Source organism: Phasianus colchicus, unplaced genomic scaffold, assembly GCF_987193195.1.
Source record: "Phasianus colchicus unplaced genomic scaffold, bPhaCol1.hap1.1 HAP1_SCAFFOLD_59, whole genome shotgun sequence".
Taxonomy (NCBI): Eukaryota; Metazoa; Chordata; class Aves; order Galliformes; family Phasianidae; genus Phasianus; species Phasianus colchicus.
The window spans coordinates 256,593-276,179 of record NW_028325235.1 but is presented as its reverse complement, the minus strand read 5'-3'; the positions used below and the strand labels follow the sequence as shown (position 1 = coordinate 276,179).

The 19,587-nt window shown below is 48.8% G+C and overlaps 1 long non-coding RNA gene across 16 annotated transcripts; it reads right to left on the bottom strand.

Annotated features, from left to right (window-relative positions):
* Window positions 1–36: 36 nt before the first annotated feature.
* On the bottom strand, window positions 37–17,729 carry LOC149911702 (uncharacterized). 16 transcript variants are annotated; one of them, XR_016462934.1, is made up of 9 exons: window positions 17,519–17,729; window positions 16,939–17,013; window positions 15,988–16,211; window positions 13,603–15,072; window positions 10,452–10,948; window positions 8,502–10,246; window positions 8,187–8,310; window positions 614–1,503; window positions 37–194 (listed from the first exon to the last, which is right to left on the bottom strand). It is a non-coding gene; the product is annotated as an uncharacterized LOC149911702 (long non-coding RNA). The 16 variants fall into 16 exon arrangements; XR_016462939.1 differs by having other exon boundaries at window positions 1,368–1,503; XR_016462943.1 differs by lacking the exon at window positions 614–1,503.
* Between the last annotated feature and the right edge of the window lie 1,858 nt (window positions 17,730–19,587).

Genomic DNA, 19,587 nt, shown 5'->3' with positions numbered 1-19,587 from the left:
GGCACCCAGTGCATTTGAATTGAAGCCATAAGAGGGTGCTGTAGTCCTGGTGCTTTATAATCCTAACAAAGCTTTTTCATTTTCCCCTTGATGTAGCCCACCAAAATCTTTCTCCATTGCAATTAATGATCCCTTTAAAGGCTGTGATCTGGGGAGGTCAGCCAAAATTTCCTGGTGTATCCGTTGTTTCATACCTACAGAAAAGGAGCACCTTTTACTAAGTCAAGCTTATGCGAAAAATAAAGAAGTGTTTTTGAGGTTGCTTACATTCATTTTCTTCCCGACTAATTCTAATATATTTATTTAGCTTTTTATTCCCTTCAATCCTTTCTACAATATGGCAATCAATGCAGAAGAGAGAAAAAAACACATTTGAAATAAACAGAGAAAGACAAGCTCATTGTCACTGATGTGTCATTTTGCTGTTGTGGCATGTCTTCTGGTATTCTGCCTTCTCTGTTATCTGTCTATACTATTAGCTTTTTGGATCAAAGCCATTTTCTCTACACATAGAGTTATATGAACGATATTGTAGAGCCTTTGGTTTCTCAGCACTGGCATTTGTGAAGGGATAAATGGCTACTGCCCCGTTGCAAAAAGGAACTACTAATACCAAGATGCATTTGTTGCTCTGAGCTGTCGTGGGCTGGAGTCCTGCAAAGTCAATCTGCAGTCATTCCCCTGTGCCTTCGGTACACTGGTGCTGGCCTGAGGCTTTTACTCCAGCATAATCAGCACTGGTCAGGGCACAAGCATGACAGTTCTTACATCAGCAATCTACTGTCTTCCTCATGTTACGTCACAAATCAGTGTCCTTCACTCCGCTTAGACCATTTGTTTTTGCTCATGGGTTAAGTGGATTAGACAGCTTTTAGTAAATTGAGGCACAGTCCAATAATGTTTGCCTTCTGCCACTATAGCACAATACATTTGATTTTCCCTTACTCAGAGGATTGGCCGGATGGATCTTTTCACACTGTTCCACTTAACTTCCCTAGCTGGAAGGAGATGTTCTCCCCAAATAATGGATTCTACCACAGTTACTTGGCGTGACCTGCACTCGACTCTTTCAGTCTGAGTTTGCCACAGATAATCCAGCATGTTTCGTGGATATCTGGATATCTACTAAGAACCAGGAAGAGTTTCTTGGATTCCAGTGGCCACTTCAACTGTGGATCATCCCCAACGATCCACTGTCTTATTGTGGGGGGGAGGATTTAGTGCCGGGCTGGGCTGCAGTACAGGGACAAAGACAACTGCTAGCAATCAGATCCCTTGGGGCTCTCCTTCCAGGCTCCATCTGCAGTCCCAAAGGGCTCTGGTCTCCTGCAGGTTCTCTCTGACAACTGTTAGTCCCAGGCAGGTACCTCAGGAACACCAGGGCCTCTCGAGATGGCACCGGCTGCTTGTGGTCACACGGTGGAGCTCTGCTTGAAAACCTGAAGTCATCTTCAGTGTTTTTCAAACACTCAGCACCTCCTCATGAGCTGCCCTGGTTCAATCCTGTCAGTGAAACACGCACACAATAAGTGGAATTTCTATCATGAGAAAACGTGACCTTTCAGGATGGATATTCACTGTATGGAAAGAAATACCAATCTTCCGCTGTTCTTGCACTGACAACTCTCTCTCATTCTGTGCATGTAACTGCCCTCATTTTACAGGTATTTCCACCTGCCCTGATTAGGCTGACCACGTTGGAAGCCACCTTTCCAGCTGCCTGTCTCAACCTTTGCAGTTTCTATTGTTATCCCAATTTCCTCTCCCCTTAATCTCTGATCATTTATAGCCCTTTTAATGAGTGCAGTTCTTTGAGTTTCAGGGAGCTAATGTTTGTCCCTCCTTAGCAGTTTGTCTCACTGTGTCCTTAGCCAGCTAACTGTTTAATTAATATGCCTTTCATATTAATATTTATCATTTCCTATCTATGTACGTGACATATTTCTTGTACAGTTATCTTTTGGGAAGGAGAACTTCAGTGGAGGCATACAGCTGAGGAGTACGTTCTATTTCTTGGTAACCTGTGTTACGCTTTGTTACGCTTACTGTTCTTTGTTTAAAGGTAAGAGAAACCCTTCTGCACCCGTGTTCTCTGAGGAGAGCAGGTGGCAGCTGCTACAAAGGATCTGAAACATTCAGTGCAGACTTTAGAAGAGAAGTCTGATGTAAGGAAAAGCAAGGCAAGTGCCAGGTGGCATTAAGCAGACAGGGCTGGGGAGATGGGCAGTCACGTTGTCCATGCAGTGTCAGATTAAGCAACTGCTCTTCCTGCCTATGCAGGTCTCCTTAAGGGACACCCTGGATCCACGTCAATTGGAGAACGATGCTCCAGAGCCAATGGAAGAACATTATGGAACAGACACAGCTCACTGTAACCTTCTGCACTTTAGAAAGATCCACGGTATATTTAGTGCTACTTCTGCGAACGTAAGGTACTGAGAGGAGAATCACGGAATCATTAAGGTTGGAAAGCTCATCCAGTCTAACCATCCACCTGCCACCAACACTGCCCAACAAACCCTGTCCTGAAGTACCACAGCTACCCTTTCCTTACGCACCTCCAGAGACTCCACCGCTTCCCTGGGCAGCCTGTGCCAATGCCTCGCCACCCCTTCTGGGAGAAACTTTTCTTAATATCCAATCTGAACCTCCCATGGTGCAATGTGAGGCCATTCCCCGTAGTCCTATTGCTATTTACCTGGGAGAAGAGGTCCCATCTCACTGTAACCTCCCTCCAGGTAGCTGGACGGAGCGATAAGGTCTGCCCTGAGCCTCCTCTTCTCCACACGGAACCATCCCAGCTCCCTCTCCCACTCCCCGTTAAGTCTTGCGCTCCAGACCCCTCCCAGCTTTGGTGCCCCTCTGTGGATACACTCCAGGGCCGCCATGTCTTCTTGTAGGGAGCGGCTGGGCTGGGCTGGGCTGCAGTTGATGGGACAAGGACAACCGCTAGCAATTTAGATCGCCTGGGGCCACTGGCAAATCACAGCGACGATCGCATCCCCGCTCCTGACTGCCCCATTTCAGGCTGCCATTGGGCTCCTTGGCCACTGGAGGGCACTGCCGGCTGTCACCAGCACCCCAGACCCTTTTCGTCCGTGCAGCCTTACAGCCGCTCTGCCCCAAGCCTGTAGTGACGGTGCCTGGGGTTTCTGTAGCCGAAAAGCAGCACTCAGCTCTTGACGTTCTTAAAGCTCATGCAGTTGCAGTCAGCCCAGTCATTCAGCCTATCTCAGTCCGTCTGTGGGACGCTTCCTCCTAACTTGGTGTCATCTGCAAACTTACTGAGGGTGCACCCAATTCCCTCATCCGACTCGTCAGTGAATACACTGAACAGGACAGGCTGCAGCGCCGACCCCTGAGGAACGCCTCTCAGAACTGGACTCCATCTGGATCTCTCTGGGCCTGGCCCTCCTAGCAGTTTTTTACTCAGCAAAGAGTGTACCCATCCCAGCCATGGACTGCCAGCTTCTCCAGGAGAATGCTACAGGAGGTGGTGTCAGAGGCTTTGCTCCAGTCCAGGTAGCTTCCACCCACAGCATCTCATCCACCAGGTGGGTATGTAGTCATAGGAGGACATCAGGATGATCCTTCTCGTAGATGGGCACCACATTAGCAAGTATTCAGTCACCTGGGAACTCCCTGATTGATTAGGGCTGCTAGGATGCCACGTCCACCAACTGCCTCAGTACCCTCAGGTGGATCCAGTCCAATCCCACGGATGTGTGACAGCCCGGGTGGAGCAGCAGGTCACGTGCTGTTTTATTCTGAATTGTGGAGGGTTTATTCTGCTCCCCACCCTGTCTTCCAGTTCAGGGGGCTGAGTACCCTGAGAATAACGGGCCTGACTATTAAAGACAGATGTAAAAAAGGCGTTGAGAACCTGTCTGCTTTTCCTCATCCTTTCTCCTTGCACTGGGGTGGAAGGGGATCCATCCTGTGCCAGCCACGTGCACTTGTGTTAGGCTGTTAGGGTGCCTTGGCATGTTTATACAGATATTTATTTGGGTCCCAGATTGACCAACTGAACCGAGTTAGATTCAGAGAATCATAGACTGGTTTAGGTTGGAGCAATATTAAAGATCATACAGTTCCAACCTCTCTGCCATGGGAAGGGTTGTCATGCAGTAGATCAGGTTGCCCAGAGCCACATCCACCCTGGCCCTGAATGCCTCAAAGGATGGGGCAATCCAAAACCTTTCTGGGGGACCTCTTCCTGTGCCTGACAGCCCCCACAGTGAAGAATTTATTTGATCACCAACAAAGATATTAAAAACAGCAGTCCCAAGATGGAACCCTGAGGGATTCCTTAATATAACCACTTATTGTTAGCCTCCACCTGGACACAGAGCTGCTGACCACAACCCTCAGGCTGCAATCATACAGCCAGCTACTAATCCACTTTTCAAATCCACGTATCTCCAAATTAGAGATAAGGATATGGAGTGAGATCATATCAAAGCCTTGCACAAGTCCAGGTAGATTACTTCAGTGTATGGGAACTGCTGAGTCACGGCCTGAACCTCTGATTAGTCACCTGAGGCGAGCAATGAGGCAGCCCTGGGAGCACAGGTGAAAGCAATTCACCTGTGCTGCAGGAAGGGGTGGAGCCTGGCTGCACCTCTCCTAGACCCATTCAAGAGCTGACTACCAGGGGGGAAGGATCTCTCTCTCTCTCTCTTCGGAAGATCCACTCCACTGGTCTTTCCTGAGCGAGCCCACGACACGGGTGAGCCTTCTATTTATTCTCTTTGTCTCGCTGTGCCTAACTCTCTTGCTTATTTCATTACTATAACATCTTAATATTATTAAATTATATAATATTCCTTTATATAATTTTCATTAATTATACACTTGGCGAGTCAGGCAGGCAAGCTGAATATACTGAAACTTACACTATGTCCTTTCTTTGGAATTTCTGTAAATGGTTCAAGGGGGAGAACACTACCCCCCTAGATAAAACAATTCCAGGGCAGATCCCAGGATTTGCGGGATCCCCTTATTATGAATTGGCAACTATCATTGAAAAATGGGTCCCCTACGTGTTGTGGGAAACGTTTCCCCATATCGCCTAGCGGATTACTTTCAGGGACTAGGCAAAGATATATTAGTCACTAGAGAAAGACAATTAGCTGCTTCTACAGTGGCATGGCCACTATTAAATGCTTTAAACAATGCCGAAATAAGGAATAATACTTCAGTGAATGAAAATGAACTTTTAAAAGATCGTATTGAAAAGTTAGAGCAGGAACTTGGCCTATTAACAGGAAAAAAAAACCAATTCTATGTCTTCCAATAGGTCAAGTTCGTAGTATTTCAATAAACAATGACCAGGCTCCTGAATCAACGGACTGTGTTGATCAGGAAAATAAACCATCTAAATCGAATCTTGAATCCCCAATTTTGACGGACGCACTAGAAGTCCGTCCTGTTATATCTCAAAAAACAAAAAAGGTACAGGACAGACCAGCAGGGGGTGCCACCTGATCAGTGGCCCCCCACTCAAACCAACTTGCACGTAACAGCCCAACCGTACACGGCAACAGAACTGATGGACTTAGTCCAACGATTCAGGCAGAAACCTAGAGAAAGTGTGCCGGCTTGGTTATTAAGACTATGGGATTCTGGGGCAGAAAGTGTTCTGGTGAATGGCCTGGAAATAGCCAAATTGGCCACAATGACCGTCCATCCTGCTCTTAGACAGAGATTATATGCAGGTAATCAATATAATGATGAAAACCATTCAATAATAGAATGGTTAATGGTGGCCTGCCGTATGGTATGGCCCAATAAATCTGATATTCCTTTACATACAGGGATGTGGTCCTCCATAAAACCAGGTAACGGTCACAGGATGTGCATTTTCAGTAGCCTAAGCGTAGCCTAAGTTGCTAAATATTGCAACATATTGGCATTGTGTGTTTATTGCTGTCTTTTTCAGGGCTTGCAAGAGTCAAAATGGAGCATGAAAACTGTAGTTAGAGAGTTTATTCTGCTAGGATTGTCTCAATCCCACAAAGTCCAGTCAATTCCCTTCTTCTTCTTCCTCCTGTTCTACATCATAATTCTCCCAAGCAACATCCTTATCATTCTCACAATTCAGGGGGATTCCCAGCTGGGATCACCCATGCATTTTTTCCTGGCTAATCTGGCATTCTTGAATATCTGCTACTGTTCTGTGACCCCACCCAAAATGCTGGCTGACTTTTTCTCAAATCCTAAGATCAACTCCTACAAGGCCTGATTGACCCAGCCTTTGTTTCTTCACTTCCTGGGAGCAGCAGCAGCTTTCCTGCTGTTGGCCATAGCCTGTGACTGTTACGTTGCTATTTGCAAGCCTCTCCACTACACCATGCTTGTGAACAGGACTGTATGCTGTGCCCTGGCTGGAGCTTCGTGGGGCGGTGGCTTCATTCATGGCATCATTCTATTTGCTCTCACCATCAAGCTCCCCTTCTGTGGCCCCAACGTCCTGGACGACTTTGTCTGTGATGTGCGTCAGTTGGCGAACTTGGCCTGTGCTGACCTTACACGGCGGAACTTCTGATGTTCCTCAACAATGGAGTTGTCATTGTCATGTGCTTTGCACTTCTCCTCATCTCCTACATAATCCTCTTGCTGAAGCTCCAGACACACCAAAACAAAGAACAAAATAACCTCCACCTGCGTTTCCCACATCATCGTTGTTTTTGTCATGCTTGGCCCAGCTGTCTACATATATGTCCTACCCTCTGAGGCTGTCCCAGTGGAAAAGGTTTCCATTGGGAAACCTTTCTTTTCCATACGGTTGTCTTCCCTTGACTAATCCCATGATCTACATGCTGTAACAAGGAGATCAAAAGCTCCGTGTGGAAGTTGGTCAGCAAATACATATTAAAAAAAAAATTTGAAAGAAATAAATGAAAGTTTATTTGTTCCTCGTTTTGTTCATGCAATTTTCTTAGGAACAAATCCACACTGTACGTTATGTAAAAGCATAATGTACAAGTGATAACCTTCAAGAAGTCCTTTTCTATCAAAAAAATCCCTAGAGTGATACTAAAACCTGTATGGAATAAGTTAAGGAAGAACCAACCTGTGTAAAGGAACCAACTCATGCACTATGAAGTTATCATTAAGAATCTTTTAAATTCATTAGAAAGTATCTGGTAGGTGTTGAGACTTCATAGAACTATTACTGGACTACTGGTTCAGCTTCAACCATGGTAATTCATTATTTCAGTTTATAGTCAAACTTTCACTGTTGATGCTGCCTTCTCGTTGGACTCATTCATGATCCCACCATTGAATGAGTTGATTACATTTCCACAAAGGGAGAGTGTGAAAGCTGCTGGATGATCCAGCTTGCAGGCAAGCTTTGCAATTCATATAGCATAGGCAAGACATTGCAATCTGTTAAGTAAAAATCAAAGACAATGTAGCTATAGCTTTACAGGACGTGCAGATCATAAACTTTATCCATACAGTTACAGACATTTGCAGCACAGATGTCTGTCTGAATTAGTCACTAAGGATTCCAGCAAAACTAACAGGCATTTCTAGGGAGAAGTTCAGCTAACCCTTTCTTAATTTCTACTTTGAGAAGTAATAAACCATGCCTTAGGCGTTTTTGTCTCGCCCCTTGTACTTGCCCTGTAATCCGCTTTATAGTTTGACCCCAAGGTGGTCAGCCAAATAATTCTTCTCAATGGGAAACTGTGCTTTCAGAGAGCATGGTTTTCTTACTGCAGTGTAACTTCCTTAGGCAGTGTAGATGATGCAGAGTGAGCTAAACACGTCTCCGTCCACAAAGTCCTCCAATAATCTCTCAGAAGACATTGCATCCTACAGGTCATGGAGTTCTTGGTTCTCACATAACGCTCTAGCATGCTGTAAATATCCAAATGCAGTTGCCCTTGCAGTAGGGTATTTTTGTTCTTGTTCCTTTCTTCACTAACTTTCTACATATCACTAGGTGAAAGAAAACGCCATAAAGTCAAGAGTGCCTTTCTCAGGAATGCACTCAGCTCTGAGCACCACCACTTATACACGGCCTTCTGTCACACTGCTGCCATCAGCTGCCACTGTCGGCCTCCCCAGTGCTTCCACCATGGTTACCTGACATCCCTACAGTCCTGCACCCGCTCAGAAGTAATACTTAAAATGCATTCTTCCATACTTCATGACAGAGGACTGAAGAGACTCACTTTTGCGTGGTGCTAAGGATGGTCCATCCCCAACACGTCCCTTTGCGCGCTGCAAGGCCCAGCTGGCATTCTGGCAGCCTGCTGGCTGCTGCTCCCTAACGCAGGGAACCGCACTGTGCTGCTTCTGAGGAGAGAAAGAAAGGAGGGTCCATGGAAATGGGCACCCAACATCTGCAAAGAGATGCAGCGTTCCAGATCGTGCCAGAGACAGGATATCACAGTGCTGAGTCATTAGCTACCACTAAAGGAAACAAACATTTGGGAGAGTATTCACAGCAACTGCTGCAATTTCTGGGCATACCCCAGCTTTCTTACTGTTCAGGTGGAGAAGACTGGCGCTCACAGACATCAGTTCAGTGGGTTAAACCAACACACCTGCAAAATGCCAGCATTATTCAGGAAACAGTCTTCAGGTGCCACAGTTCAATCCACGCAAAGTTATTGTGCAGAGCCTTAGCTCTTGACTTCCATTTCTTCCCTAAATTTTACTACTGCAAGCAGCTAGAACAAACCTTTCAGGTGAAATTCAGGGCAGCAGGGACCTGGCAAACCATAACTAGGTGCAGCTGGCAGGAGGGCAGTTCACGCTCTTTGCTCCCACCCTGCCCCAGCAGGTTAAGGAGCCTGGCAATGCTGTCCTGTTGCAGCACATGCAGAATCCAACCGGTTATGGAGGTAACAAAGGACCAGTAGTGCTCCCCCTGCTCCAGCTTTTCCCCTTCAAAATGAGAGAAAGGAAGAAAACCCAAACAAATAAATCCAGCCATACTTTTCCATATGCAGAGCAGGAATGGGAACTGCGTCTGTCTTCTCATTGAGACAGTGGTGGGGAAGCTCAGTTCCTGGGGTCCTCTCCACAGGGACTGCCCCCTGGCTTCACTCTTTCTTCAACTGCCTCAATCCCCAAAATCTCCTTTTGGAAAGAATCCCTAAAGAAAGAATCTGCAAGTGAAAAATAGTAAGGAGAAGCATTTTCCCAGCTTTCTTCTATCATGCACTCTAAAGTACTCTTGAGTAGGACAGTGTCTTAAAATCAACTGGTTACAAGAACCATCCCCAAAATACAACTAGATTCTGTACAGCTGCCATGATTTCTGACAGCAAGTGTTCTCCATCTCCTCAACATTTATACACCTTGAAGCAAGTGGCTGGTGTTGCTGTCATGAAGAAAACTCCCTTTGTCTTCCACCCCTACTGCAGCCACAATAGCTGCACTGGTACGATCCACGTGTTCAACAGACCTCAGCTCTGCCTTAGCCAGGCACAGTGGCTGTCCTCCTCCCTCCCAGCTCACACACCAGAGCACTGTTGTGCCACATGGTAAGAGCAGCAGTGACAGTGGGCAGCACCCATCAGCCTCCACCCTGCTCTCACCACCAGCTGGGACAAGGGCTGACATAGCGGGCCCACCCCAGCCCAGCTTTTCTTCTGAGACACATCCCAGTAACCACTCAGCACCAAACCCAGTTCACCCACTCGGCCTGCTCAGCCTGAGCTGTGCCCAGCTCATGCACGTGCTGCAGCAGTGCTTCTGACGGGTTCTCACAGGGCGATCTCTCTCAAGGAAGGCCCAGAGCCCAGTCTCTGCGTGCAGCACCAGCTCTGCTCACCAGCTGTGGGACAAACGCTCCCACCCCAGCAACAGTTGTGACCTCTGTGAGTGCCCACATCACTTCTGGGCCTCCATCAGACGTAATCCAAATTTTAAGAAACCAACAGCAGGGTCACCCAATGGAGTTATCTGAAGTAAAATAACAAAGAAGTTAAGATGACTCTTGTGTAGCCAGCTCAGGTCACCCTCTTGCTCAGGTGCTGCATGATCGGACAAAGGAGATGTTGCCTCTGAGGTGGAGGCTGGAAGGGTCTGGGCTTTCAAACTGTCAGCAAGCATTTGGATGAGCCACCTTCCTGCTGAGGAGCTCCTTAACATCATTCCTGCCTCCTCCGGTACCGTACTGGGAGATGCTCCAGAGTTCATTAGCCTGGACTCCCATCAACAGCTGCTCCTGCACTGACCTTCACTCACACTCTGATACCGTCCACTTCCAGCACAAGCTGACCTGCAAGGAAATGTGGGATTAATGCAAATGCAGAAGCCCACGGCTGTGTCACCACCACGTATTGCAGCCTTGGGAAGTCAGCTACAACTACAACCTTGGTCAGAATTAAAACAGGCACAGTACATTAACTGTGACCTCTAAACTGAAGTAATTGTCACGATCAGAAATACATACTGAAATTGCTCACTTAACTATTGGTGGTTACCTCCAAACTCTTTTGCTTTTGGGAGAATATGGACTCAGAATTGAAGGATATAAGAAAAATGACATCTGCTTCACTGGAGGTGGTTAAGCTTGGAAGTAGGATTCCAAAATGAAAAGGTTTTCAACTCCTTATAAGGCAGAAAGCGATGGGATGATTGCTGACGCCTGCAGAAAGCCTGATCTGCTCTGCCACAGGTGGCTGAATGACACAAAGCTGTGCTGCTCATTCAGAAGTGTGTGGGGCATGGGGTGGGCATGGGGCACCAACACACGGGATGTCAACACTCCTCGGGCACTTTCCCATCAGAAAGGAATTCCCTTCTCCCTGCCATGCCATGTCCACACCACTCCTAAGGGCTGTACTGACACAGTCAGCACAGAATCCATGCAAACGTTCTTTTCTCATCGTGGTGGTTTTTAACAGACGCAAGCAATGAGACATCAGGTCACTGTGTGGGCTGCTGGGTGACACTGCCATCATTTCCAAGCCATTGCTTCCTAGGGGCAAATAAAGTAAAATACTTTAAGAAAATTTCACACAGAGATTGCATACTATACTATTCTTTTACACAAAGCAGAAGGACAAAACAGGAGATACGTGCAGCTGCATCAACACCCCAGTTGCTGAAGGAATGGAAAGAGATCAAATGACAATACGTTATTCTCATACAAGGACTGCTCATCAGCACCCACTGCCCAAGGAGCAATGCAGGGAAGACTTGCATTTCTTCTTCTCCTAGCCAGAAACTGTTTTTCCTACCTTAAAAAGGAAAGGAAAAAAAGCCTGACATAGTGCTGACAGGGCAGGCAGATGTGGCACACCAAGGCATACTGAATCTGCAGAACATTTGAAACTTTCACCTTTCCTCCAAGAGCAGTCTAAACCTTCCATACCCACTCCTACTTTCACCACTATTCTTACCAAAGCTGCTTTTTCAGCTGGGGCTCCTCTCTGTCCTCAGCAGTATGACTCAGCACACAGATGCACCTCAGCTCCACTTCGTTTCCACGCCCACTTTGTGGGACCGTGGGTTTCCCATCAGAAGGCTTCACACACACCGTGCGTTCAGCTCAGTGAAAGGAGACACAACTGATACAGGCTTGTTGTGCAAGAGAAATCCAGGTTCTCTTCTCATTCCCACAATCCTTCCAGTAGTTCAGTCCATTTGGTACATTACCATGTCCCGGATTCTCAGCTGTGTTTTCCACACACTAATCTGTCTACCAACAATGCATACACAGGAACCAAGAAACCAATAGCTACACTCAATCATAACCCAGGGCAAGGAAATTTCCGCGGCCATGCTGCAGTGGAAGGCCACTGGCGTCAGTTTCTCGCAGAGAGAAAGCAGGAAATACTTGAAGAGCAACTCTTTGGAAGAAGATTTTAGCACAGCCAGCCACTAACTTCAAGTTTTCAAGCACAGTTTCTTAAATTTGCCTTTCCACTGCTCTAACATTATGCCTTCCTTACAGTCAACACGAGGCACTTTTCTCTCTCCTCCATCACACACACCCTTTCACACAGTCCTATTTAGATGAAAGTACCCAAACTACAGCTCACAAAACATTCTTACCCACAGAGGCTTTCCATTTCCCCCTTTCTCAATAAGAGTCAATAGAATCCCATGCTCCATCCATAAAATAAAGTACAGCCTTTCCATGTCACAGAAAGCAGTTGCCAATAGAATCCTTGTCCTGTTAGCCCACACCCACCAAAATCCCTCCAATACACCATTTCTACAGCCAAAACAAACTCATTTTTTCAACTGAAATGCATTTACAGAAAGTATTACTAGTCTCATTCCTGCTGAGTGAGTGGCAAATGAATCCACATCTGTCTGACAGCTCTACAATGCACAAAGCAAAGCTGCACAAGCAAACACAACGCTGTCAGGTGCATAAGCTGAGAAACACTTCATTCCTAAGTCAAACAACTGTGAGTACAAGTACCTCCACACTGTTTGGCCTCTCCAAGGAACAGACACAGCTCTAAGAACCATTTAGACACAGACTCGGATCGCTCTACTGCCACCGACAGCCACTGTCAGCCTCTCTATTGCTTCCAGTACAGCGCTGCCATCAGTCACTCTTTCCTCTCAAGACTCTCTTGTTTTCTCACTTACCTCCTTAGTTGCACTAAGGAAATGGTTTTGCCATTAGCTACGGCATCCACCCCCAACCAAACCAACACATCTATCAGTCAGCAGGGTTGCACCCCATGAGGCCAGGCCTCATGCCATGACAGCAGAGGAGCAAGGTCCAAGGCTGCAGCAAGGGAGAATTTGCTCAAAGGCAACAGCCGTGGGCACAGAAATCAAGGCAAGAAGCTGCTTATCTTCAGAAGGATTCAGGTAGGCAGGGATCTCCTTTGCCTACACTGCCAACCCTTCAATGAGGGCTGGGAAGGGGTGGATCCTGGCTCCACCCCTTCTGTCATTCTGGAACATTGCATGCTCTGGGTTGGCCCTGCCTTTCTACCAGGTGAAAAATCAGGTTTCAAGCCATGTCTCAGCATTTACACTACAGCATCCCTTAGCATTAACTCCACAGGACAACCCTTAACCCTTTACCTTAACCTAAAAGGCTAATCCTTAACACTCACCCCAAAAGATACTCCTCAGCCCTAATCCAAAATGCTAACACTTAACCCTCATTCCCATCTCAAAAGTGCTGCTGTTGTCCCTAACAAAAAGGACAAGCCATAAACCCCCAACCAGGTGGGCACACCCCCACCATCACTAACATCAAGTGTTAAGCCTTAACCTTTAAACCTAACAGAAAACAGTAACATGAAACCCTAACCCCAAAGGGTTACCCTCAGCACTTAGCTCTAGCACTAAACACTAACACTTCATCACAATCCACAAGTGTAAACCTTAGGATCATAGGATCACCACGGTTGGAAACAACATCTAAGATCATCTAGTCCAACATTTCCCACTAAATCACATCCCTCGGTACAACACCTAAACACTCCTTGAACACCTCTGGGGATGGTGATTCCACCATTTCCCCTTCCATAAAAACCTAACCCAAAAGGGTATATCCCATCACCATCACCCACAAGGGTAACTGCAGACAAAGGCAATAGCAAATACAGCTGCTTTAAACCAGTCCTAAATTACCCAAGAAAAGTAAAGGACACAAACCTGTAAATACAGAATGAGCCAGCAGGATGAGGAAATGAGCAGAGATTTCAGAAACGCGTCTGCTGTCAGGGAGGGGAGTTCAGGCCTGCCCCAGCACCACAGATCTCCATGACACGACACAACATGGGGAGGTGGCAAAGGTGACAGGGCTAGGAGGAGAGCTGGCGGAGGAGGAAGGTTGGATGCCTGGCAGTTTGAGAGGGACTGAGGTAGCCTCACCCATCACAGACGTGGTCAGCGCAGACACTTTGGTGTCCGACATGATGTAAAGTGTCTTCGTAGGGCTGGATGTGGTCACTGCAGAGAAGGAAAGAACGTGGTCAGCAGTTGTGGGGACAGGGTGCCTACCCTGGGCTGCAGCCCTGGCAGCAGAGTTCAAAGCAGGTTTCAAACAGGCTTCAAACTGCACAGAAAACCCCCTTGTCTCATTTTGTTTTCAGACTGACTCCAAAATAAACCCCAGCACTGCCACAGCCTGCGCAGAGCACAGCAAGGGAGCCCCAAACCTTTCAGCTCCCTTTCTAGACCCCTCAGAGTCTAAGAATCCTCCCTCCCTTTAGTGATCTCACTCTCTCCCCAGGGGGCTAGGACCATAGGCTTCTTCCTTGGCCATCCCACTCTCAGAGCTGTCACACAGCTCGTGCATCTTCAACTCTGACCCACCAGCACTGAAGCGCACACACCACCTGACATGGCTTCACAAGCAACCATCTGCCTTCGCATCACATGCCTCTACCTGCCTTTGCTAAGCAAGCACGCACCTACCTGCCTTTGCTTTGGAAGCATGCACACGCTTCCCTTTGCTAAGCAAGACCACAGTCCCTTTTAATCTCAGGAGGGAATAAAACAGCCCGAACAAAAAGGGTACAGCAAGGCTCTCTCTAGGACGCCTGTTGTCTCAGCAGAGTTGACAGTTACTTAAAATGCACAAAGTACCTACAAAACCATCACGCTCAAACAAGGAAAGTAAACAAGTCCAGGATGCCGTGAAGGGTTCCTAGCTCTTTGTAGGTAATACCTGCTCCGTGGGCACAGGATGCGCACAAATTGCCCCTCATCTCTTCCCCATCCCCTTGCCCCCCCCACCCCCCCGTGATTTCCACAGGCATTTAGAGACTCTGTGGAAAGGCAACATAAGGCTCATGGAGAAGACTGGATGTACATGAGGTTTTTCCCTTCCCTGGTGCTAGAGCACTGCTTGTCTAGATGATGAATGTTTTTCATACAAGCACCAACCAAGCGTGGCAACAAACAGCTGAAATGGCATTTCCCCTGCAAAACAACCAGCCTGTCTAAAGACCTCACCTCAGAGACTTGCCAAAAAGGCCAGAACTCCCTTTTGGCAGGCTTACTCACAGAACAGCAGGCTTCTCTTCACCGTGCATCACATGGACACAAACAGGCTGTTTGTGCAAGGAGGGCAATTTCACCCGAGCACCTCACCATATGTGTTCCCTCCACCCTGCTTTTCTGCAGAGATACAAGGATAAAAACCTCAGTTCCTCTGAGCAACGACTGGAAGGAACTCTGGAAAATTCTCCATTCAGAAGCAGCTCCTTTGTGGTCTTGGTTCCTGAGGGCTCCTTTGGATCACCTTTCAGGCAAAGTGTAGGAGGTTCTACTGTACAAACCTATGTACCTTGGTACCTTTTTCCACCCCAAAACTAATTCTGACAGAGTTGTGATGCAGACATTGGACACGGAGAAGAAGAGAAAAAGAACAGGAGAGAGGATAAAATTAAGGATACCGGTAAGGAAGAAGCGCAGAAGATGAAAAGCACAACAGGATACAGGCAAGACAGCAAAAGAGATGAGCAGTAGCGGAGAGAATAAAGGTAAGAGACGCTGAGAAGGATAAGAGCAGAAGGAGAACAGACAAGAAAGAAAGAAGAGCAGAGAAGAAGAAAAAGGATGTAGGTAAGAAAAACAAGCAGACAAGGAGAAAAGCAAAAGAGGTATTAGCGTATACAGAGCGTATACAGAGAAGACAAAAGCAGAAGTTGGAGAGAAGCTGAAGAGGAAAAGCGAGAAAGGAAGTCTGGCAGAAGTACAAGAGACGGTAAGAGAGGAAAGTGGCAAATGAGAAGAGCAGAAGAGAAGTGAGTGCAGAAGAGCAGAAAACGAAAAGAGCAGTAAAGAAGAGCAGATCGTGCTATGAAGAGAACAGTAAAAGGAGAGCACATGAAGAAAGAGGAGAGAGGACAGTGAAGAAGGAACTGCAGAAGAGGACAGTAGAAGAAGGTGTGAGGACTGGAATGAAACAAAGTGAGTGTAGTAACAGGACACCATTTCCCTTGGGACTCTGCAATCTCTTTCACTTCTGACAGACAGAGGCGCTGAGAAGAACAAGAGCCATGTCTGTGTTCACCAAGGACCTGTGTTCACCTCTGCACGTGCAGCGGCAGCTCTCAGAGAAGCCTTCTTTAGTCCCACTTTCCTCTCTTCAGGCCCTGGCAGGCATGGGGAGGAGCCTGACCACCAATGAAGACCGAGGCAAGACACTTATTGAGCACCTCAGCTCAGCTTTTTCCATGTCTGAGGAAGCCAGTTCTCTGTCCTCATTTATCAGAGGGGGAACGCTCTCCTTGGCCTGTCTTCTGCCTGCATACCTGTAGAATCCCTTCTTGTTATTTTTCACATCCCACACCAAGTTCAGCTCCACCTGTGCCTTGGCTTTCCTAATCCTATCCCTGCACACAGACAGCAACCCTGGCAGGAACGCAGCGCTGTGGCAATTTGCAGAGCATAACATGCAGTTCCATCAGCGCATTGTGTTTTTGCACTCAGACGTTACTGGCTGCCGAGCGGAGCGGCTGATAAGGCCATAGTGAGCCACTTTTTCCTAGCAGTGTATATGGGACCCAAGGAAAATGTCCTCGCGCGTGTTGAGGCAAAAGATAAAAGTATTCTACTGGGACTCTGGTGCTTCTCGTGAGGCACAGTCATGGAGGCAGAAGGTAGAAGTATTCATTTGTGTCCCCATGCAAAGTTATTGAGGAGGAACGAGGCTGTTCTCCCACTAAAGCTGAAAGTTTCAGAACGATCACTCATGGATTCCTTTTGCTAAACTCATGCGCTGGTTCTTAAACTGATGTGCTAATCCCTACTGCTGAACAGAGCAACCCACATCAATCCCCCCTTTTCCTTTGAGGATTACGATGTTCACATCCTAATCCTCACCACCTTTGACCTTTCATACTTAGATACATCTCCACAGTCCAATCACACTACAAGGAAGGATGCATACATACAGCGATTACACACACCATCCCCACAAATAACTTCTTTAACCAGTGCAATTTGGGAAGCCAGGAAGTCACGCTGGTTTCAGCTCACATCGTCTTATGTTGTGCAGTATTTCACTTTGGTGCCATATCTTATCTCCATCTGCTTCAATTCTACCACTCTGACCTACATGAACACAACAATATCATTTATTGCTGCATGAACTCCTTCTTGTGCACCTAATAAGATACCTGAAGCCCTTCTACATTGCAATACCACCCAGGCCAAGCTCTGGACTTTTTCCCTTTTCTTCTTCCCTTCTGCCCCTCTTCCCCTCTCTCCTTCTTCCTTTCCTTTCCTTCTTTTCCCTTGTCCCCTTTTTTTCCCCTTTTTCCATTTCCCTCCCCCCTCTCCCTCCCTCCCTTTCTTCTCATTCCTCCCTCGCTCCCTCCTCTCCCTCCCTCCCTCCTTCCCTCTCTCTCAGCCTGGCTCTCACGCTGTTGTCCGGATGCCCGTCTTCCTTTTCCCACACCTCCATGCTCTGCCCACAACCCCCTGTTTGGCTGCATCTCCCTGCGGATGTCCCACCCCACAGCCCCACTCACAGCCGCCATTCCCAGAGCTCTGCCCGCCCCCAGTCGCTCCCCCACCTCCCCAGGAGATCCCTGAGGGCTCTCCGTTCCCCCCCCACCCTTCTTCGCCCCCCGCTGCCCCTCGAGCCCCACTCGGGCTTCAGGCCGTGCGTGCAGGCCGCGCTGCCACGGCGACAGCGCGCCCTCCCTCCTTGCGGCGCGGGAAGCCGTCCCCGCGGCGACAGCGCATGCGCGGCGGCGTCTCCATAGCGACAGCGCCCCGGCGCGGCCGTTGCTCGAGCGACGCGCCGTCCCCGCTCCCCGCGGAGTGACGTCATCACGCGGCGACCCGAGGACGCGGCCATGGGGAAGCGGAGCGGGGCCCCGCGCTGCTCCAGCGCCGCGGCGCAGCCCCGGGACTCCGAGCGCCGCCTCAGCTTCTACGAGTGGGTGTGCGGGGGCGGCGGGGGCATCGGGGCTGGGGCCGTCCTGTCTTGGCCGCGTGGGTCCTCTGCTGCTCAGGGCCTCTGCTCGGCGGCGGGAGGTGCCCTGTGCCCCCCGCCCTTCCCCCCCACCCACGGTGTTTCACTGCCTTCCCCCCACACCCATCCCCCCCGCCGCGGGTCGCCCACAACCTCCCGAGTCCCTCAGTCTGACCGCTGGGCTTATGCTCTCCCCCCCCCGTTCCCCGCCTCCACTTCCCCCATTCTCATCGCTGGAGTCCTCTTCCACCCGTCCCCTCAGTTCCTCCGTCACTGTCTGCCCCTGTTCCCCATTCTGACCCCCAGGCTTCCGCGTCTGTCTCTCACTGATCCATTGTGTCCCCATTCTCTCCCCCGACCCCCCCAAGTCTTCCCAATTTCTCCCCTAGATTCATCCCCCTCCCCCGTCCCTTCTATCTGACCCCCAGAATTCTCTGTCCCCTCAAGTTCCCCCGCTCCAATTCCCCCATTCACATCATAGAATCTCCTACCATTCCCCAGTCCCCTCTATTTGCACCCCGTAGGGTCCCTTGTCTTCCCTTCCTCCCCCTGCTTCTGACCCCATTTTCTGTCCCCTACAGTCCCCTGTACCCCCATACCCTCCTCCCTGCCCTCTGGAGTCCGTTCCCCTATGTTGACCCCCAGTTTCCCCCAACTGGGCCCCCTTTACGTCCCATAGAACCCCCCCACGATCTCCAGTTCTCCCACCCCTCCCTCCACCCCCAGACCCCCTTTCCACTCACGTGGTCTGCCTCTCCTCTTTACCCCTCCCCCCCAACTAGCACTCTCTCCTCCCAGGCCCCCTTTACACCCCACAGAAGCTCCACACAACTCTCCAGTTTCCCCCCTCCACCCCTCCCTCCATCCCCAGACCCCCTTTCCACCCCACAGAATCCTCACTAGCTCATTTCTCCCCCTCCCACCCCCTGCCGAACCCCCCTTATCCCCCGTTGGAATCATGCAAAAGGATCTGCAGGAGAAGTCCTAGAGAGGTCTGGGGGCATCCAGGGGGTTCCAGACTCATCCAGAAGAGTCTGGAGTTATCCCAGAGTGGTACTGGGGCATCCAGAGAGTCCCCAGGTTGATCCCATGGGCCCCTGGAAAGATCTGTAAGCTCCCACTAGGAGTCCAGGAGCACTGAGAAGTCTCTGGTTGTGAGAATCTTTCTTTGTTTTTTGGCTCAAAGCTTGCTTCCTGAGGTATTTCTTGTGATAAGACTCTGATTGATTTGTTGAGGAGGCAAGAGATGGGTGCTACCGTGTGACAATTGACATCCCTCTGGGAACATTTGAAAGCCCCTTCCTCCAGAGTTGCTTACCTCTGGAAGAGAGTGCTCAGAAGTGCTTACTGGCGGAAGATCTGGCCTGTGACTAAATAGCTCCAGCCTTGTATGGGAAAATTGGGGAACGATACCATCGTGTCCTGTGAAAAACAGGATGCAGATGGGCATCCCTGCTCTCTCTTATCTGCTGGCAAGGCCGGGAAGGTGGGAACAAAGGAATTTCTGCTAAGATCCCAGAGCCAGAAACTGCCACTCCAAGGAGAGCTGACTCAACCACTTTGGATTTGAGCTGTCACTCCAAAGACAGCTGACTCGACCACTTTGAAAGCATTGAAAAAGGGCCATCATCACCATGGTCACCGTTGTCGTCGTCACCATCAACAACAATGCCCGATGACCCACCACTACTGAAGATCAAAGGCTG